Source organism: Eriocheir sinensis, chromosome 9 (genome assembly GCF_024679095.1).
Source record: "Eriocheir sinensis breed Jianghai 21 chromosome 9, ASM2467909v1, whole genome shotgun sequence".
Lineage (NCBI taxonomy): Eukaryota > Metazoa > Arthropoda > Malacostraca > Decapoda > Varunidae > Eriocheir > Eriocheir sinensis.
The window spans coordinates 21,935,525-21,957,539 of record NC_066517.1 but is presented as its reverse complement, the minus strand read 5'-3'; the positions used below and the strand labels follow the sequence as shown (position 1 = coordinate 21,957,539).

The 22,015-nt window shown below is 41.5% G+C and overlaps 1 protein-coding gene and 3 long non-coding RNA genes across 10 annotated transcripts in view; 2 read left to right on the top strand and 2 right to left on the bottom strand.

Moving 5' to 3' along the window:
- The window catches only part of LOC126996144 (golgin subfamily A member 6-like protein 22), a 169,835-nt gene that overhangs the window by 112,386 nt on the left and 35,434 nt on the right, over positions 1-22,015 (top strand). The window contains exon 3 of one of the 7 annotated variants that reach the window (XR_007751009.1): positions 15,017-15,069. The exons of the other annotated variants lie outside the window; for them this stretch is intronic. The gene's annotated coding sequence lies outside the window, so the exon portion shown is untranslated. The remainder of the gene's footprint in view (positions 1-15,016; positions 15,070-22,015) is intronic. 7 annotated transcript variants of the gene reach the window in all.
- On the bottom strand, positions 8,683-11,826 carry LOC126996150 (uncharacterized). Its single transcript, XR_007751018.1, has 3 exons — positions 10,055-11,826; positions 9,285-9,648; positions 8,683-8,757 (listed from the first exon to the last, which is right to left on the bottom strand). It is a non-coding gene; the product is annotated as an uncharacterized LOC126996150 (long non-coding RNA).
- LOC126996151 (uncharacterized) lies at positions 15,543-16,356 on the top strand. The gene is made up of 2 exons (XR_007751019.1): positions 15,543-15,675; positions 15,992-16,356. It is a non-coding gene; the product is annotated as an uncharacterized LOC126996151 (long non-coding RNA).
- On the bottom strand, positions 16,446-18,202 carry LOC126996153 (uncharacterized). The gene is made up of 2 exons (XR_007751021.1): positions 18,071-18,202; positions 16,446-17,697 (listed from the first exon to the last, which is right to left on the bottom strand). It is a non-coding gene; the product is annotated as an uncharacterized LOC126996153 (long non-coding RNA).

The window sequence follows — 22,015 nt, the reverse complement described above, 5'->3', positions numbered from 1 at the left end:
AAAAAGAGAATAAATGAAAAAAATAATGAAAAAAATAAAGAATAAAATAATGAAATACAAAATAAAGTTGAATAATGAAAAACTAAAGGTGATGAGGATTTTGTGGTTGTGAGAATGAGTTGAGTTCATACTGGTTATTTCAGGAAAGAGGAGGAGGAGGAGGAGGAGGAGGAGGAGGAAGAAGAAGAGGATGAATAGGAGGAGGTTTGACTTAATGCAATCTGGGGAATACACACACACACACACACACACACGCACACACACACTTTTTCCTTGTCCTCTTTTTTTTCCTTGCATCATCTTAGGCAACTCTTATTTTCCTCCTCCTCCTCCTCCTCCTCCTATTTCACTTCCTCCTCCTCCTCCTCCTCCTCTTAAATTTGGTTCATTTATATTATTCTCTCTCTCTCTCTCTCTCTCTCTCTCTCTCTCTCTCTCTTACTTCATTTGCAATCACCGCCGTTTTTAATTTCTTCCTTATTATCAACTGCCCTCCTCCTCCTCCTCCTCCTCCTCCTCCCCCTCCTCCTCCTCCTCCCCCTTACTTTAATTTTCCATCACCTTTCTCTCATTCTCTTATAATTATTTGATAGTTTTCCGCATTCCTTTCACTTCTCTTCCATTATCACGTAGAGAGAGAGAGAGAGAGAGAGAGAGAGAGAGAGAGAGAGAGAGAGAGAGAATGTTTAGTCACCTCTGCAACTAATTCCATCTATTTTTTTCTCTCTCTTGTCAACCGTCTTTGTGTCTGTCTGTCTGTCTGTACGAGGAAATGAAAGGTGTTTAAGTGAGGTAATAACAGAGAAAGAGACACAGAGTGAGACAGAGATATAGAAAGAGAAAGTGTTAAAAAGTGCTAAAGACAATGAATGTGAGTAGTAAGAGAAAGAGACAGGTTGAAGGAGAGAGTGGGAAGAAGAGGGAGAGACAGGATAGATGTGAGAACGAAGGAAGGGAGAAAGGGAGAGAGGCAGAGACAGGTTGAAAGAGAGAGTGGGAAGGAGGAGAGACAGGATAGATGTGAAAACGAAGGAAGGGAGAAAGAGAGAGAGGCAGAGACAGGTTGAAAGAGAGAGTGTGAAGAAGGAGGAGAGACAGGATAGATGTGAAAACGAAGGAAGGGAGAAAGAGAGAGAGGCAGAGACAGGTTGAAAGAGAGAGTGGGAAGAAGAGGGAGAAACAGGATAGATGTGAGAACGAAGGAGGGGAGAAAGGGAGAGAGGCAAAGACAGGTTGAAAGAGAAGAAGAGACAGGATAGATAAACGAAGGAAGGGAGAAAGGGAGAGAGGCAGAGACAGGTTGAAAGAGAGAGTGGGAAGGAGGAGAGACAGGATAGATGTGAGAACGAAGGAAGGGGGAAAGGGAGAGAGGCAGAGACAGGTAGAAAGAGTGGGAAGAAGAGGGAGAGACAGGATAGATATGAGAACGAAGGAAGGGAGAAAGAAAGAGAGGCAGAGACAGGTAGAGAGAGTGGGAAGAAGGAGGAGAGACAGGATAGATGTGAGAACGAAGGAGGGGAGAAAGGGAGAGAGGCAGAAACAGGTAGACAGAGTAAGTAGGAAAAAGAAGGAAAGATTAGATAAATGTGAGAAAGGAATAAGATACAAAGAGAGACAGAGAGTTAGAGAGAGTGGGAAGAATGAGATTTAGAGAAAGGAGAGACGGTCAGAAAGTGAGAAGGGAGAGACATAGCGAATAAAAGAAGACAGACAAAAGAGACAGAGAAAGACAGATAGGATAAAAGAGACAGAAGGATAAATGAGGAGAATAGCGGCAAAAGACAGACAAAGACAGAAATCCAGAGAGACAGAGAGGAGAACAGAGTGACGGTAAAAAGATAAAGAAAAGAGACAGAAACAGAGGAACAGATAGTCATGAAAAGAAAGGAAAGGGTAAAGAAAAAAGAAAGGGGAAGATGGGGAGGAGAGAGAGAGAGAGAGAGACAAAGAGAGGAGACAAAGAAAGTTATAGAAATAGAAACAGATATCCGGGAATAGAAGATGGGAAGAGAGAGAGAGAGAGAGAGAGAGAGAGAGAGAGAGAGAGAGAGAGAGAGAGAGAGAGAGAGAGAGAGAGAGAGAGAGAGATGACTAAAGTATTACCATGACACACACACACACACACACACACACACACAAGAAGAAAAGCAAGAGGAAGAAGATGAGGACAAAAGAGGAAAAAAAAAAAAAGAGGTGAAAAAGGGGGAGGGGGGCGGGGGTGGGGGGAGGGAACGAGGTGCGTCACGCCCTAGACTTCATATCACTTTGTCGGCAACCACTTCTGACGCAATGACGCAACACACCCACGCCGAGCTACGCCTTAAGTGAGACGCGTGTGCCGAGGCGACCAGAGAACCAGCCAGGCGGGGGTTTGGGTACGTGCATGTGTTGGGTTCTGAACGTGTATGTGTCGTGTTCTGAACGTGTATGTGTCTTGTGAACGTTTATGTGCCGTGTTCTGAACGTGTATGTGTTGTGTTTTGAACCAGTATGTGATGTGTTGTGAACGTGTGCAGCCGGGGTACGCAGGAGGGAGTGGGAGTGGTGGCAAGATGTCGATTGAAGGAGGAAGGATTGGGCAAGAGGAATGGGTGGGGGTGAGGTCGAGTAAAGGGGTAAGAGAGATGGGGCGGGTATTGGGAAAAAGAAGAAGAAGGAAGGGACTGATGAAGGAATAGGTGAATTAAATGGTAAGACTGATGAAAAAGATAAAGCAGGTGATGAAGGAAACAAAAGGGAATGAGTAAAAAAAAAAGATGACTTAGATAATAGGGATGAGAAAGGAGAGGATTTAATAAGAGGAATATAAATGGGGGAGAAAGAGCAGAATTAATGTGTTAGAGGAAAAGAAAGAAATGGGAAGGAAGGTGGTTTTGGGAAGGTAAATGTGAGATAGAGTAAATAATAATAATAATAATAATAATAACAATAATAATAATAGTTTTTTTCGCCCACTGGCATATATAAAAAAAAAACAGGACAAGTAAACGAACGAGATCAGAGAAAGGTAAAAGAAAAGGAGGAAACTAGGGAAAAGGGGTAGAAGAGTAGAGAAAGGTAAAGGGAAGGAAGAGGAAGAGGCAGAGTCAGGGGAAGGCAGGGTGAGGGGGGAAAAGGGGAAGAAAGGGGAGGAAGGGTATTGGGAACAGAGACATGTGAGGGGAGTGTTAAATGATGTGTGTGTGTGTGTGTGTGTGTGTGTGTGTGTTGACGTCCTTCACTCATTATCTAATTGAGGTTATGGAGTTTCTTCTTCTACTCTCTCTCTCTCTCTCTCTCTCTCTCTCTCGATATAACTATTTCTATCCATCTATCTATATTTATCTCAATCTCTCCCTCGATATTACTTCCTTTCCCTCCACGCCGTCAATCCTTGTTTCCCCCCCCCCCCTCTCTCTCTCTCTCTCTCTCTCTCTCTCTCTCTCTCTCTCTCTCTCTCTCACCCTTTACCAGCCACAGTCCGCGTCGCAGGTTCGTCTGAGAGCTGAAAGGTGCGTAGAATCCTGAGGTGGGAGAAGGAGGAGGGAGGAGAGGGAGGGAAGGGCAGGAGGGAGGGAGGCTGCGGGAGTCCTTCGGAGAGAGAGGAAGAGGGAGAGAGCGAGAGGCTTGTGACGGGCGGATCGGTTCTCTCGTTCTCTCTCAGTAGTGCTGCGACCACCGTGGAAAGAGGGTGCGTGCTGTGCCTGGCTCTGTGTGTGTCTCATTGTGGCGGTGCTGGTGGTGAGGTGGTGGAGGGGCGGGGCTTGAGTGGGTGGGAGAGAGGGAGGTAGGAGGGGGAGTGTGTGTGTGTGTGTGTGTGTGTGTGTGTGTGTAGTAACATGCTCAAAACGCACACACATACACCTCATCCATGTCTACTCGAATTCATGGAAACAATGCAATACGTGTGTGTGTGTGTGTGTGTGTGTGTGTGTGTGTGTGTGTGTGTGTGTGTGTGTTACTTTGGTATTGACAGCTTCACTTCACGTCTTTCCCCTGTATGTGTGTGTGTGTGTGTGTTTGTGTGTGTGTGTGTGTGTGTGTGTGTGTGTTCTGCCCAGGTGTGTGTGCTCGCTACGGACACCTGCTTCACCTCCTCCTCCTGCTTCTGCTCCTGCTGGTGGTGTCATTCGTGAGTAAAAGGGGAGGACAGTGAGTCAGCAAAGGGGGTGAGTCGCGTGAGTCAGGTTGAAAGAGGATTATAATTACACAACGCAATACAAGAACACACCGAGTCACACACCGTCGAGAGCTTTATGAACACAGTCTATTGAGCGAAAGATTACGTAATAGCTCGAGTCATAACGTCGAAACCTGAAGAACGAGTAGAAACACCCCCCAAAAAATATATATGGGCGGTATTCTCAGACTCACCTCTTGCATCAGTTATTTTCAAAGACCAAAAAAGAGATCAGTCGGGTTCTTATGAGTGTATATTTTGGGTTCGTGGTATAGAAAAAGGGTCCAACTATCACCAGAGTCGTAAAACTATCCCTAGAAATCCCCACCTACGAAAGCGTTATCAAGTATATGTTCTTAGTCGCCGTAGTGTTTATGACCCTGTGTCGCCTCAAAGGAAGTAGGAAATAGTGCACGATACAAAATCAGGAAGCTTTTGTACTTTAGAGCTTGATGAATACTGTCCATTGAGAGAAATTACGTAGGAGCTTGAGTATCAACCCACAAGAACCTGTACTTAGTAGGAAAGAGACTGCACGACGTAACAGAACCACAAGAAGAACCTTTTGTACTCAGAGAACATTATGAAAAAACCTCCATTGTTAAGTTACATAATAAGTCGAATGATAACTAATAAAAAGCTGCACCGCCTCTATTGGAGTATGAAATAAACTGCACGACAAAAAAAAAAAAAAACGAGCACTTAGAGAAGTTATTTCGAGAACTGTCCAACTTGTGACGAGGTGCGTGAAAAAAATTGATAATATAAAAAAATATAAAAAAAATAACGTGGAAGAGTAGGAAGGAAACGATACAACACAACACAATAAGACAATGTATTATGGATTTCGCGTCGGTTGAGTGATTTATTTTGGGGGTTTTCAGGTGTGTATATATATATATATATATATATATATATATATATATATATATATATATATATATATATATATATATATATATATATATATATATATATATATATATATATCAGTTAAGTTGACCTAAGTTAGTTAAGTCTAAGGTTAGGTTAGTTAAGGTTAAGGTTAGGTCTTATGTCGCTCAAATTATGTATTTTTGGGTTCACAGGCGTATATACATTTTTCGTTGGTAAAGTTTGTTAGGTTAGGTTAGGTTAAGTTAGGTTAGGAAAAAAAGTTAGTTAAGTTTGGTTAGGTTAAAGATTAGTTAGTTTAGTTTAGTTAAGTGAGGTGACAGGTTTAAGTTAGCCAAGTCCTAGATGGCTGCCTTATAACATTCAGTGTGACTGTTTTACGTTCTTGGTCAATGTCTTTCAATAACGTCGACTTGTATTACCAATCCCACACACGCGTCAAACCTCCAGATAAGATACGCCCGTAGGCCATCGATAACGCAATCAGCTGTTCCGGCGTGCTGGTGACTTACACGGAAATAACATACATAAAAAAAAACAGGACAAAAATAAACCTTTCCTGTTGTCTAACTTTCATGAGTCACAGTGACCATATAGAGAAGGTGAATAATGGGCAGGTGAGTGTGTGTGTGTGTGTGTGTGTGTGTGTGTGGCAATAGTAGTGGCTATGGTCATTGAATCAGCCAGTCTGTCAGTCAGTCCTAAGCCAGTCAGCAGAGCACACACACACTTCGTCCGTCTCCTCGCCTTGGCCAACCTGAGTCAGTCAAGTAGGTACTGTCAGTCAATCAGTCAAAAGTCAGCCACCTCCCACCTTTTTCTCCTCTCAGTCCAACCTTTTCGTCAGTCAATTTTAGGTAGGCAGCCAGTCAGTCAGTCAGTCAGTCAGTAAAACCACAGCACTTAGTATACGTGTCCTCAGTTAGTTGCATGTCCCAGTTCTTCGTCAGTCAAGTCTCGGTAGTGAGTGTGGGGGTCAGTCAGTTAGTCAGTCAGTCAGTCAAAACTTATATGTCTTCTCAGCCGCTCATATTTCCCACCTTTTAGTCAGTCAAGTTTAGGTAATAAGAGACAGTCACTCAGTCAGTCAGTTGGTCAGTCAGTCAGTCAAAACTTATATGTCTTCTCAGCCACTCATATTTCCCATCTTTTAGTCAGTCAAGTTTAGATAATAAGAGACAGTCACTCAGTCAGTCAGTTGGTCAGTCAGTCAGTCAAAACTTATATGTCTTCTCAGCCGCTCATATTTCCCACCTTTTAGTCAGTCAAGTTTAGTTAATAAGAGACAGTCACTCAGTCAGTCAGTTGGTCAGTCAGTCAGTCAAAACTTATATGTCTTCTCAGCCACTCACATTTCCCACCTTTTAGTCAGTCAAGTTTGGGTAATAAGAGACAGTCACTCAGTCAGTCAGTTAATCAGTCAGTCAGTTAAAACTTATATGTCTTCTCAGCCACTCACATTTCCCACCTTTTAGTCAGTCAAGTTTAGGTAATAAGAGACAGTCAGTCAGTCAGTCAGTCAGTCACCTAAGCCTTACCTTTGTCAGCTACGCAGTTAAAAGTGTGGAATAATTTAGGTTTGGGCTTTTGAGGAAGTAAACATCGGAGAGTTTTTTATTCGCTTTCAGAACACATTAATTCATGGCGCGAGGCTGGTTACGTAAAACTGTGTGTGTGTGTGTGTGTGTGTGTGTGTGTGTGTGTGTGTGTGTGTGTGTGTGTGTATATTTGTACTCTCGTTTTTTACAGGATGAAGTCAAGTTCGTGTGCTCAGAATTATCATCACAATTCATCACACCGCTCTTTAAATGTGCGTTTGTTCGATTTTTAAAACAATCTGTGTGTGTGTGTGTGTGTGTGTGTGTGTGTGTGTGTGTGTGTGTGTGTGTGTGTGTGTGTGTGTGTGTGTTAATGTAGTTTTTTTTTTTTTTTTTGACAGCAAAGGAGACAGTTCAAGGGCGTAAAGAAAAATATACAAAAAATGCCTGCTACTTACTGCTCCTGAATAGAGGTCAAAGGAGTGGCCAAAAAAAGAGGTCATGTATAGACAGAGAAAACATAGCGTCAGAAGTATACATAGACAGATGGATAAATAGATAGATAGATAGATAGACAGATAGGCAAATAAATAAAAAGATTAAAAAATGTCATTAGAGAGCATTCAAAGTCAAACATTGGCATCATCGAGACGGAGATCAAACAAACTGTGTACAAACTTTTGATGCACATTCTCTTCAAAACACATGACGCGGGCTGACTGAGGGCCATATTTGTAAACATTTCTGCGCCCAAGAACACGTAATTTACTAATCTTTCGTGGGAGTTTAGGGCATTTCCAGGGGTACTTTTATGACCCTGGTGATAGTCTGAGCCGCCTTCTGTACCGTGAACTTGAAAGAACACTCATTAGAACTCGATTAACCTCCTATTTGTCCTTATTTTTAAACATTTCTGCGGCCCAAAACACGTAATTTACTAGTCTTTCGTGGGAGTTTAGGGCATTTCCAGGGGTACTTTTATGACCCTGGTGGTAGTCTGAGCCGCCTTCTGTACCGTGAACTTGAAAGAACACTCATTACAACTCGATTAACCTCCTTTTTGTCCTTATTTTTAAACATTTCTGCAACCAAGAACACGTATTTTACTGATCTTTCGTGGGCGTTTAGGGCATTTCCAGGGGTACTTTTATGACCCTGGTGGTAGCCTGAGCCTTCTTCTGTACCGTGAACCTAAAAGAACACTCATTACAACTCGATTAACCTCCTATTTGGCCATATTTTTAAACATTTCTGCGCCCAAGAACACGTATTTTACTAGTCTTTTGTGGGAGTTTAGGGCATTTCCAGGGGTACTTTTATGACCCTGGTGGTAGTCTGAGCCGCCTTCTGTACCGTGAACTTGAAAGAACACTCATTACAACTCGATTAACCTCCTATTTGGCCTTTGGAAATAGTTGGTGTGAGGGGTGGGAGCAGCTGACAATACCAACCGGAGTCTCCAACGAAGCCAGATTGTCGTACCCAGCCTCTTATATTTGCCGATTTCCAACCCCCAAAACTGTCTCATTTACCTCAATAACTGGCTTCATATATAGATTCGTTAAAAGGGTTAATTATTGGTGTTTCTCGGCAATAGTTGTGGGTCAGACTCAGAAATCGGTAAATATGAGGCTCTGAGTACGATAATCTGGCAACGATGGGGCTGACAGGAGGTTAAGCCAAGCACCATGTCATCACAATGGGCCAGTTTCACAGTTCCCCATGATCGTTTAGTAAGCTCCCAAACCAATACCGGAGCCTTCGAAATTTCCTTGTATAGTGTCTGGTGTTTATATTTAAGTTCACAAATTTGATGAAACTATACTAGAAAAGTCTCGTGTATTTAGTGTGGCATCGAAGACTAAATAACCTAAAATTGACCTATCTTTCGGCCACTCCTCTTGACTTTTGTAGGAGCAGTGAATAACGGGCTTTTTTTCATTAGTTTCCTTTTTTTATGTTTTGCCCTTGGACTGTTTCCTCTACTGTAAAAAAAAAAAAGTAAATGAAATCCGTCTACTTCAGAGAGACAGACGAAAAAACAAAGCCAATATAAACACGCTAAAGTCTTAAGGCCTTATTATTAAAACATTTTGGATTGTATGGGATTCTATAGTTTGGTTCGGGCTGTTACGAAGACACCGTGTTGGACTGTGAAATCGGCTCCTTGTTGGGTCGCGCGGCAAAACGAGGAGCTCCTGGCATCGCTACGGCTTGACAACACTGACCTAGCATTTTTACAACCTTGGAACCCGTAGTTTATTAAGCCAATCATCATGTCATCACACTGGGTCAGCATTCCTTGTTGGGCCGCGCGGCAAAACAAGGAGCTCCTGGCATCGCTACGGCTTGACAACACTGAGCTGATCATTTTTACAACCTTGGAACCCGTAGTTTATTAAGCCAATCACCATGTCACCACACTGGGTCAGCATTCCTTGTTGGGCCGCGCGGCAAAACAAGGAGCTCCTGGCATCGCTACGGCTTGACAACACTGAGCTGATCATTTTTACAACCTTGGAACACGTAGTTTATTAAGCCAATCATCATGTCACCACACTGGGTCAGCATTCCTTGTTGGGTCGCGCGGCAAAACGAGGAGCTCCTGGCATCGCTACGGCCTGACAACACTGACCTAGCATTTTTACAACCTTGGAACCCGTAGTTTATTAAGCCAATCATCATGTCACCACACTGGGTCAGCATTCCTTGTTGGGCCGCGCGGCAAAACAAGGAGCTCCTGGCATCGCTACGGCTTGACAACACTGACCTAGCATTTTTACAACCTTGGAACCCGTAGTTTATTAAGCCAATCATCATGTCACCACACTGGGTCAGCATTCCTTGTTGGGCCGCGCGGCAAAACGAGGAGCTCCTGGCATCGCTACGGCCTGACAACACTGACCTAGCATTTTTACAACCTTGGAACCCGTAGTTTATTAAGCCAATCATCATGTCATCACACTGGGTCAGCATTCCTTGTTGGGCCGCGCGGCAAAACAAGGAGCTCCTGGCATCGCTACGGCTTGACAACACTGAGCTGATCATTTTTACAACCTTGGAACACGTAGTTTATTAAGCCAATCATCATGTCACCACACTGGGTCAGCATTCCTTGTTGGGCCGCGCGGCAAAACGAGGAGCTCCAGGCATCGCTACGGCTTGACAACACTGACCTAGCATTTTTACAACCTTGGAACCCGTAGTTTATTAAGCCAATCATCATGTCACCACACTGGGTCAGCATTCCTTGTTGGGCCGCGCGGCAAAACGAGGAGCTCCAGGCATCGCTACGGCTTGACAACACTGACCTAGCATTTTTACAACCTTGGAACCCGTAGTTTATTAAGCCAATCATCATGTCACCACACTGGGTCAGCATTCCTTGTTGGGTCGCGCGGCAAAACGAGGAGCTCCTGGCATCGTTACGGCTTGACAACACTGAGCTGATCATTTTTACAACCTTGGAACACGTAGTTTGACATTTTGTAATCTAGGAATAGAGGTTTATTTAGCATTCACAAACTAGTATATATGTCAAGTTTGAAGGAGTAGCAACACGGCTTTCAGATTTTGTACAAGCTTAGAACACGTATCTTAACTGTATAAACAAGGTATCGAGCGCTGTTTTTAGCATGTCACACACTAGTACGTCAATGTCTTTCTTCTCCTTATTGGTTACATTTAAAGTCCATCTACTTCAGAGAGACAGACGAGAAAACAAAGCCAACATTAACGCCAACCTCAGAACACGTATCTTAACGCTGTATAATCTAAAAATCGAGCGTTTTTTTTTAGCATTTCGTCAATGTCTTTCTTCTCCTTATTGGTTACATTTAAAGTCCATCTACTTCAGAGAGACAGACGAGAAAACAAAGCCAATATAAACGCCAGCCTTAGAACACGTATCTTAACACTGTATAATCTAGGAATCGAGCGGGTTTTTTTCAGCATTTCACACACTAGTACATCACTGTCTTTCTTCTCCTTATTGGTTACATTTAAAGTCCATCTGCTTCAGAGAGACAGACGAATAACAAAACCAATATAAACACCAACCTAAGAACACATATCTTAACACTGTATAATCAAAGAATCGAGCGGTTTTTTTTTAATCAGCATTTCACACACTAGTACATCAATGTCTTTCTTCTCCTTATTGGTTACATTTAAAGTCCATCTACTTCAGAGAGACAGACGAGAAAACAAAGCCAATATAAACGCCAACCTTAGAACACGTATCTTAACGCTGTATAATCAAGGAATCGAGCGGTTTTTTCAGCATTTCACACACTAGTACATCAATGTCTATCTTCTCAGGGTAGCAGGACACCTCTCCTCCCGAAATTGACCTATCTTTCGGCCACTCCTCTTGACTTTTGTAGGAGCAGTGAATAGCGGGCTTTTTTTCATTATTGTTTCCTTTTTTTATTTTTTGCCCTTGGACTGTTTCCTCTACTGTAAAAAAAAAAAAAATGAAATCCGTCTACTTCAGAGAGACAGACGAAAAAACAAAGCCAATATAAACAGGCTAAAGTCTTAAGGCCTTATTATTAAAACATTTCCGCGTCCAAGCTCACATATTAGATTAGACGTGTGTTTGAGTTTGGGGCCTTTCCAGGAGTAGCTTGACACTGGTATAGACTGGCCCTTCTTCTGTACCATGAACCTACAGAAACACTCATTACAACCCGACTGATCTCATTTTCGTCCTTTAAAAATAGCTCATGTGAGAGGTGGAAGCGTCTAACAATACCGACCTTAAATGACCTTATTCTCCAGCGTATCCACTGACCTTTATATCCGTCTATGGGCAAGTCTAGTCACAAGTTTAGTCGCAAGATCCTGGTTCCTTCCCTTGCTTCTGTGCCTCTCAAAAAAATGTACTTGGGGAATTATCTGTGAGGACATGGGTGATGGGGGTTCATGTGTGTGTGTGTTTGTGTGTGTGTAGGCAGGCTGTGAGGTGAGGTGACGTGAGGTGGAGTGTAATGTGATGTTCTGTTTACAAACGTCCATGGCTTAGTCGGCGTGCCAGGCTTGCAGAACCACGTGGCCTTGCATTGATGGGGGAGAGAGAGAGAGAGAGAGAGAGAGAGAGAGAGAGAGAGAGAGAGAGAGAGAGAGAGAGAGAGAGAGAGAGTGTTTGCGTAAGCCCGAGAGTATATACATCATAATCTCGACCTCCTTATATGGCGTTCAGTCTGTGTGTGTGTGTCCCAAGGTAAATGCAGGTGTGGGATCAGCTGATTAACCTTGGCATCTCTCTCTCTCTCTCTCAGGTGTGTTAAAAGTTTCTTCCATGAGAGAGAGAGAGAGAGAGAGAGAGAGAGAGAGAGAGAGAGAGAGAGAGAGAGAGAGAGAGAGAGAGAGAGAGAGAGGTATTTTTCCTCACTCAGTTCCAGCAAGAAATGACAATAGTTGACAATAATTTTGTTCAGTTCGTTCTCAGAAATATGCAACAATTCACCGCACACACACACACACACACACACACACACACACACACACACACACACACACACACACACACACGGAGGCTTGTCAAATTTCGCAGACTAAACATCATTCAAGTACAAAGAAAATCATATAATAAGTGTGTGTGTGTGTGTGTGTGTGTGTGTGTGTGTGTGTGTGTGTGTGTGTGTGTGTGATCATTATTTCCTGTCTCGTCAACTTCACTAACGAGGTCACACACACACAATGCCATCTAGGAGCAAGTTTTAAAGCTCGACTCAGTGGGTTTGTCAGCTCCCGAACCGCCCCGAAATACACCAGAAATTCCTCGATTAAGTTTTGTTTTCATATAATAAGTAAGAAAGGAGACTAGACAGAAATGGAGCGTTATGGAGAGTATAGTTTGCTTTGAGTGCTGACAATGACACTATTTTTTTACAGCAACAAAAATAAGATGTGAAAAAAAAAGCCCGCTACTGTATTGGATATGTGTATGGTCCTTTCGTTTTGGTGATTTGTTGTGCTATTCGATGACTACTTTAGGGTTACCTGCATAAGCATACCTGTGAAAAGATGGTAAACAATGACAGGTAGACAGAAAGGAAGGAACACAAATAAACAAAGATACAATTACTTTATGGTTACCTGTTGACTATCTTAGAGTTACCTGTATTGAATTAACTGTTTAGAGAGAGTTTGGAGATAGTAAACAATGACAGGTAGACAGAAAGGTAAAAACACAAACAAAGATACAATTACTTTATGGTTACCTGTTGACTATCTTAGAGTTACCTGTATTGAATTAACTGTTTAGAGAGAGTTTGGAGATAATAAACAATGACAGGTAGACAGAAAGGTAAAAACACAAACAAAGATACAATTACTTTATGGTTACCTGTTGACTAGTTCAGAGTTTACCTGTCTTGGCTTAACTGTTTAGAGAGTTTAGAAATGGTAAACAATGACAGATGGACAGAAAGAAAGAAACATAAACAAACATATACAATTACTTTATGGTTACCTGTTGACTAGTTCAGAGCTTACCTGTATTGGCTTAACTGTTTAGAGAGAGTAAACATAGAGAAATACAGATAGATAAAAGGGCACACACAAAAATGAATGAACAAATAAACAAATGAACATACATACATACATACAGACAGACAGACAGACAGAAGAGGCAGACACTGGAACTAAACACGCGAAGAGACAGAGAGAAAGAGACAGACACAGACAGAACAGTGTCAGTCTATCATTCAGCATCTAAAAATGAGACAGACAGACACGTATGAGAGAGAGAGAGAGAGAGAGAGAGAGAGAGAGAGAGAGAGAGAGAGAGAGAGAGAGAGAGAGAGAGAGAGAGAGAGAGTCAAAAAACAAGAGAAATACACAAGACACGAGATTTTTTTTTTATGAGAGAGAGAGAGAGAGAGAGAGAGAGAGAGAGAGAGAGAGAGAGAGAGAGCAAGGAATGTTCAGGATGTTCTTATCTATCCAGAGAGAGAGAGAGAGAGAGAACATATACATCTAACAGAAAGAGGAGAGAACAAGATGAAAATATAATGAATAGAACATACACACAAACACACACACACACACACACACTCACACACACACACAGGAAATTTTTAGAGAAGTAAAAAAAATGCACAGAAAAAGTAAAAATGAGAAGGAAAAGTTATGCAAAGATAAATATATATAAAAAATAAAACAATAAAATAAATAAATAAAACCGAACAGAACAGAAGAGACTTTGGTTGAACAGAATAAAAGAACCAAGGAAAAAATAGATTACCGTTGGATTAAAGCAACAGGAGAGAGAGAGAGAGAGAGAGAGAGAGAGAGAGAGAGAGAGAGAGAGAGAGAGAGAGAGAGAGAGAGAGAGAGAGAGAGAGCAGGAGGTAGAGGACTGATAAAAAAACATTAAAAAAACAGCAAAGAGAGAAAAAAACAAAAAACAAATAGAAACAAGAAACAAAGAAAACGGGAAGCAATCAGGAAAAAAAGACCTTTCTCTCTCTCTCTCTCTCCTCACGTCTTACCTGACACCTGAGCAGCATTAATTAACCTGCCCGTATCTACTTTTACTCACCTGTATCTGTGTGTGTGTGTGTGTGTGTGTGTGTGTGTGTGTGTGTGTGTGTGTGTGTGTGTGTGTGTGTGTGTGTGTGTGCCCTTGGAAGCTACCCATATTACCGGTCCCACCTTATCGAGAGAGAGAGAGAGAGAGAGAGAGAGAGAGAGAGAGAGAGAGAGAGAGAGAGAGAGAGAGAGCTAATGGTCACCTCCCTCGTCCTTTTAACAATTCTCAGTGAGGAAGAAAATTTTTGCTCTCGACTCCTTTCATGAGGAAGAAAAAGATCATTAAAGTTTTCCTGAGTCTTGAGGAAGGAGGAGGAGGAGGGGGAGGAGAAGGAGGAGGAGGAGGAGGAGGAGGTCGCTCTTACCCTCCTCCTCCTCCTATCCTCCTCCTCCTCTTGGGTACTGTATGACGTCATTGGAGTTTTTGGGAATTGCATCATCGGGGCATTTTAGGAAGAAGGAGGAGGAGGAGGAGGAGGAGAGGGAAGAGAAAAATGTGTGAAGGATTAAGCGAAGGAGGAAATGGTTGAGATGAAGAAGAAGAAGATTAGAACGAAAATAATAAAAGAATGAAGAGACTTAGAGAAGGAAGAGGAAGAGGAGGAGGAGGAGGAGAAGAGGGAAGAGATAAATATGTGAAGGATTAAGAGAAGGTGAATAGTGTTTTGTTGAAGAAGGAAGAGGATAAGAGAAATAAGAGAAGGAGGAGGAGGAGGAGGAGGAGGAGAAAATAAAATAAAATACGAAGGGTAGATTTTCCCGTTTTCTGTTTGTGTTGCTTAAATATTTCCCTAACTTTACATTTCCAAGTACTCTCTCTCTCTCTCTCTCTCTCTCACAATCCACCTGTTACACCTGCTAATTACCTCCCTCCGTCTCTTTCCAGGTAAGGTGTTACTCCTGACTGTGTACCTGGATTCTGTTCGCTCGTTTGGTCAGGTGAGTACAGGAAGGGAAGGAAGGGAAGGGGGTGAATGGAAATGGAAGGGGAAGGGCGCAAGGAGGAATGAAGGGAAAGGCATGGATGGAAAGGGAAGGGAAAGGATTGGTTGAGAGAAAGAACGTGCTAAGGGAAGGAAGGGGAAGGAAGGAAGGGGGTGAATTGAAATGGAAGGGAAAAGGTGAACTGAGAGAGAGGAAGTGCAAGGAGGAATGAAGGGAAAGGAATGGATGGAAAGGGAAGGGAAAAGGATTGGTTGAGAGAGAGAACGTGCGGAGGGAAGGGAAGGAGAAAGGAAAGGAAGGGGTTGGATGGAAAGGGGAAGCGAGACAGAGTGTAAGGAAGGAGTGAAACGAGTGATGAAAGAAAGGAATTGAAAGTATGGAAATGGAATGGAATGAAAGGAAAGGGTACTGAAGTGATCGACATGGAACTGAAAATTAAGGAAGATACGAAAGGAAAGGTGTGAAGAGAAGTTATGTTAAAGGAAAGGAAAGGAAAGGAAAGAGAAAGGAAAAATAAGAAAGAAGAAAATTATGGAAATGGATTGGAATGGAAGGAAAGGGTACTGAAGTGATCGAAATGGAACTGAAAATTAAGGAAAGGTACGAAAGGAAAGGTGTGAAGAGAAGTTATGTTTAAGGAAAGGAAAGGAAAGGAAAGGAAAGGAAAGACAAAAGGGAAAAGAAGAAAGAAGAACATTATGGAAATGGATTGGAATGGAAGGAAAGGGTACTGAAGTGATCGACATGGAATTGACAGAAAAGGTAACGAAAGGAAAGGTGTAAAAAGAAGTTATGTTTAAGGAAAGGAAAGGAAAGGAAAGACAAAAGGGAAAAGAAAAAGAAAAGTATGGAAATGGAATGGAATGGAAGGAAAGGGTACTGAAGTGATCGACATGGAACTGAAAATTAAGGAAAGGTACTAAATGAAGGGCGTGAAGGGAAGTTATGTTAAAGGAAAGGAAAGGAAAGCAAGTGAAGGGAATGTAAGCGTTGGGAAGGAAAGAGAAGAAAGAAGAAATGTTATTGAAGGGAAGGGAAGGGAAATAATATAAAGAGTGCAAAGGGAAGGGAATGAAGGCATGGAGGAAAGGGAAAGGAGAAAACGACGTGTTGGTAGGGAAGGGAGGTCGCTTGAAGGAAGGGGAGGAAGGGAAAGGGAGGGGGAGAGGAGGGAGGGGAGAGAAAGAAGTATGGAGGAAGAATGCATGGTAATAAGACCTTGAGAGAGAGAGAGAGAGAGAGAGAGAGAGAGAGAGAGAGAGAGAGAGAGAGAGAGAGAGAGAATGACTGGGTACGTGAGTAATGTTATAAAAATGCTAATTATAATCTTGTAGTTTATAATTAATGGTCTATTTGGGGCTGTTGTGTAATGTGTGTGTGTGTGTGTGTGTGTGTGTGTGTGTGTGTGTGTGTGTGTGTGTGTGTGTGTGTGTGTGTGTGTGTGTGTGTGTGTGTGTGTGTGTGTGTTTACCTTCACCTCACACTTACTTGAGTTACCTGGCGAAGAGGTGAGGAAAGGGGGAGGGAGGGAGAGGGTAAGGTAAGGTTAAGGTGTATTCTGGGTGCTAATTAGTATGTGTGTGTCTGTGTGTGTGTGTGTGTGTGTGTGTGTGTGTGTGTGTCAGCCTGTTAGTAAGATTATCAGGATATTTAATTTCTTTGTTATTCACTTCAAAAGAAATATACACAACGTTTCAATACTTTTTTGTTCTTCCTACCAAGCCCTTTATAAAGTTCTTCACTGTTATAATATTCTTTTTTTTCTTATGTAACACTCAGCTATCATATTCGTCTCCTGCTATTGCTAAACGTGTACATTCTTTCCCCTTGCAGTCGTAATACAGACCACGTTAATTACACTATTCCCAGCAGACCCTTTTTAAAGTTCTACACTGTTATAATATTCGAATCTTTTATCTTAACACTCAACTCTAATATTCGTCTCCTGTTATTGCTAAACGTGTACATTCTTTTCCCTTTCAGTCGTAATGTAGACCAAGTTAATTACACTATTCCTAGCAGACCTTATTTAAAGTTCTACACTGTTATAATATTCAAATCTTTTAAATTCACACTCAACTCTAACATTCGTCTCGTGGTTATTACTCGTGTACATTATTTCCCCTTGCAGTCCTAATATAGACCAAGTTAATTACACTATTCCCAGCTGACAATTTTTAAAGTTCTACACTGTTATAATATTCAAATCTTTTAACTCAACACTCAACTCTCACATTCGTCTCCTGCCATTGCTAAACGTGTACATTCTTTCCCCTTTCAGTCGTAATACAGACCACGTTAATTATACTATTCCAAGCTGACAATTTTTAAAGTTCTACACTGTTATAATATTCAAATCTTTTAACTCAACACTCAACTCTAACATTCGTCTCCTGTTATAACTACAAGTATACATTCTTTCCCCTTGCAGTCGTAATATAGACCAAGTTAATTACACTATTCCCAGCAGACCCTTTTTAAAGTTCTACACTGTTATAATATTCAAATCTTTTAACTCAACACTCAGCTATCATATTCGTCTCCTGTTATTACCACACGTGTACATTCTTTTCCCTTTCAGTCGTAATGTAGACCAAGTTAATTACACTATTCCTAGCAGACCTTATTTAAAGTTCTACACTGTTATAATATTCAAATCTTTTAACTTCACACTCAACTCTAACATTCGTCTCGTGGTTATTACACGTGTACATTCTTTCCCCTTGCAGTCGTAATACAGACCACGTTAATTACACTATTCCAAGCTGATAATTTTTAAAGTTCTACACTGTTATAATATTCAAATCTCCTGCCATTGTTAAACGTCACATTCTTTCCCCTTTCGTCGTAATATAACCAACCTTTATAATCACTATTCTGACAATTTTTTTTTTCTCTACACTGTTATAATATTCAAATCTCGTGGTTATTACTCGTCATTATTTTCCTCCTTCCTAATATAATAAATTAATTAATTAATTTACCAGCTCCAGACAATTTTTAAAGTTCTACACTGTTATAATATTCAAATCTTTTAACTCAACACTCAGCTATCATATTCGTCTCCTGTTATTACCACACGTGTACATTCTTTTCACTTTCACATTTATCACACTATCCCTAGCGGGCCCTTTTTAAAATTCTACACTGTTATAATATTCAAATGTTTTAACTTAAGACAACTCTCACATTCGTCTCCTGTTAAAACTCCACGTGTACAGTTTCCCCCCTTGCAGTTGTTATATAAGCCACGTATATAGCACTCATCCTAACTAGCCACGCAGCGCCTGTGTTAAGTTCTTCAATGTCATGGTAATTAAACCCCACTCTTGTCTCAGCGCGGGGCCTTCATTGTGTACCACGCGCCGCACTGTCGGTTCAAGGTCGGGCTTATGATGTCACTCCCCCCTCTGAGACTGTTACGCAAGCCCTCGTTTACATTCTCCTTCTGTTTTTCATTTACTCTGAACTCTCTTGTATAATCACCATGTCATTTTTTTTACTGTATTCATTTTTCAGCTTGAACTCTCCTAAATTTAACGTTTCATTTCTTATTTTCCTTCTGTTTATTGGAGTTTGAAGTTTCCTAAATCAACATGAAGCTTGAACTCTCCTAAATTTAACGTTTCATTTCTTACTTTCCTTCTGTTTATTGGAGTTTGAAGTTTCCTAAATCAACATGACATCATTTTACCTTTTTTTTTTGTGTTCTTATTTTTATTTCCTTCTGTTTTTCTCGTAGTTTGAGGTCACGTATAGAATCAGCATGTCATTGTTATACCTCATTTTTTCCTCTTTTTTCGCCTGCAGTCTCGTAAGTTAACGTTTCCTTTTTTTTTTCTTTTTTTATTGAAGTCTGAACTCTCCTAACTCGACATATTATTATTTTACTCTTCCCCTCTTTTTTTTCTTATTTTGCAACCTCTTTGAATCACGTACTATATTTCCTTCTTTAAATTCTAAGTCCAAACTCTCTTTAACTTGTCATTTATTCCATTTCCTTCTTCCTTTCTTAACGTCGAACTCTCTCTCATAACCAACGAGTAACGCAATGTAATAAAACCTACTAAAAAATAATCATTAACTATTTCCTTTCTTACTCAACTTCAAACTCTATCACATATTGCACGTGTAACATGATGCGATAGAAACCCAATCATTAACTCTATTTCCTTTCTTACTTTCGAGCTCTCTCAAATAATCACCGTGTAACATGATGCGATATAAACTAATCAATTACTCTGTTTCCTGTCATACTTAACTGCGAACTCTTAATTAACGTGTAACACTGTGATAGTAACGTCTCGATTCGTTCCCACACGTCATAAATTCGTCTTGGTGTTATAATTTTCCCCTTTGATAAACCTCCTTTGCTGAATTTTATGGTAATTGCTGTAGTTGCTCCCGAAATTGACCTCTCTTTTTGGCCACTCTTCCGTACTCTATTCAGGAGCAGTAAGTAGCGGGCTTTTTTTCTTTAATATTGTTTTCTCTTTTTTTACGCCCTTGAACTGTCTCCTTTGCTCTCAGAATACCAGCCAAACGTACCGGCATCTCAGTTCGCCTGTTTGAGAAGCCTCCCGTAGAAGATCCTGGGTTTTCCACGGACCGTTTCGTGATCGGGATAGTGTTACACAACCTCTGCACCCTGAACTTTAAAACCACCCATGAAATCCCAGGCTGCCATCTCTGTAACCTTGGAAAACAGTCGTACTGGTAACTGGATACGTTTAAGACTATGGATTCAGAGTGTCAATTTCTCCTGTGATCTCGGTTGACTGGGTCGAACATTCAAACAAAGCTGTATTAAATAACTAAACTGCTGTCACGCTTCATACATTACCTTTCACTTTTGATTTGGAAGAGGGGATGAAGGAGAAAAACCACAATCATAATTCTCTGTGTTCTTTTTCCTTCCTTCTCTCTTCCTTAAATTTCATCCCCTACTCTGATCCCCTTTGAGAGGTTGGGGATGGTAAAAGGGAAGGAGAAAAAGGAGGAAGAGGAGGAGGAGGAAGGTAGTTAAAAGGAAATAGAGGTGAAGGAAGAGTTTAAAGATGAGGAAAGGAAAGACAGAAAGAATGAGAGAATACTACAGCTCTGATGTCCTTTGAGGGGTTGAGGTTGGTTAAAGGGAAGGAGAAGAGGAAAGAGCAGGAGGAGGAGGAAGGTAGTTAGGAAATAGAGGTGAAGGAAGAGTTTAGAGATGAGGAAAGGAAAGGCAGAAAGAATGAGAGAATACTAGAGAGAATACTAGAGTTCTGATGTCCTTTGAGGGGTTGAGGATGGTTAAAGGGAAGGAGAAGAGGAAAGAGCAGGAGGAGGATGAAGGTAGTTAGGAAATAGAGGTGAAGGAGTTTAGAGATGAGGAAAGGAAAGGCAGAAAGAATGAGAGAATACTAGAGGTCTGATGCCCTTTCTTGGGTTGAGGATGGTAAAAGGAGGAGGAAAAGAAGAAGGAAGAGGAGGAGGAGGAGGAGGGTAACTAGGAATAAAAATGAAGGAAGAGTTTAGAGATGAGGAAAGGAAAGACAGAAAGAATGTGAGTATACTAGTGAGAATTCTAGAGTTCTGATGTGCTTTGAGGGGTTGAGGTTGGTTAAAGGGAAGGAGAAGAGGAAAGAGCAGGAGGAGGAGGAAGGTAGTTAGGAAATAGAGGAAGGAGTTTAGAGATGAGAAAGGAAAGGCAGAAAGAATGAGAGAATACTACATTATCTACGCTATTTTCACTTCCGGTAGAGAGACGGGGAGAGAGAGGGAGGGAGAGAGAGAGAGAAAAAGAGGGAAGTACAGGTTTGGAGAGAATGGAGGTAGTGGGAGGAGGGAGTGGTAGTAGTAGTAGTAGTAGTAGTAGTAGAGAGAGAGAGAGAGAGAGAGAGAGAGAGAGAGAGAGAGAGAGAGAGAGAGAGAGAGAGAGAGAGAGAGAGAGGGGGGGGGTGGGAGAAAACGGAGCGAGTAACGGAGACTTGTGTTTTTTTTTCTGCTGGAGGGCGATGGTGTGTGTGTGTGTGTGTGTGTGTGTGTGTGTGTGTGTGTGTGTGTGTCTGTAAGTTATAAAGAATGTGCGTTAGTTACCTTTTTTTTTATCATCCTTCCTATTTCTTTTCCTTCCTTCTTTCCTTCCTTCCTTCTTTCCTTTCTTCCTTCCTTCCTCATTTCCTTATGATTTCTATTCACAGTAAGTTTTTTCCTCTCTCTCTCTCTCTCTCTCTATTCCTCATTTCCTCTCTTCCTTCTTAGTATTTCCTTCTTTCCTTACTCTTTTTCCTTTATTTTCCTGCTTTTTTTATCTCTGTTCATTCCTTTCTTCCTTCATTTTGGTTTCTTTCTCCTATTTGCGATCTTTCTCTGTTCCCCTTTTATTCCTTCCTCCTTATTTCTTTATTTTTATCTTTTCAACCGTGTTTTCTCCATCTCTCTACATTATTATTATTATTATTATTATTATTATTATTATTATTATTATTATTATTATTATTATTATTATTACCCTACTACCATCACCTCCTCCTCCTCCTCCTCCTCCTCCTCCTCCTCCTCCTCCTCCTCCTGCTCCTTCTGCAGGTCTTAACTCTTCTCCTGAAATGCCCTTGACACCTGCCGGCCACACGTGAAGGAGGAGGAGGAGGAGGAGGAGGAGGAGAGGAAGGAAGAGGGAAGGTCGCACTTTCTCCACGATGCTGTGAGGGGAATATGGAAGGAGGAGGAGGAGGAGGAGGAGGAGGAGGAGGAGGAGGAGGCAGTGGAGCGGGAAATATTTTGCCGCAGTCTTGACCGTCACCTTTGCGAGAGAGAGAGAGAGAGAGAGAGAGAGAGAGAGAGAGAGAGAGAGAGAGAGAGAGAGAGAGAGAGAGAGACCCTTCATATCCCCTCAAGTTCTTCCTTCTTTTCAGTTTCTTCTCTCTTAACTTCCAACTCTTCCTCCTCCTCCTCCTTTCCT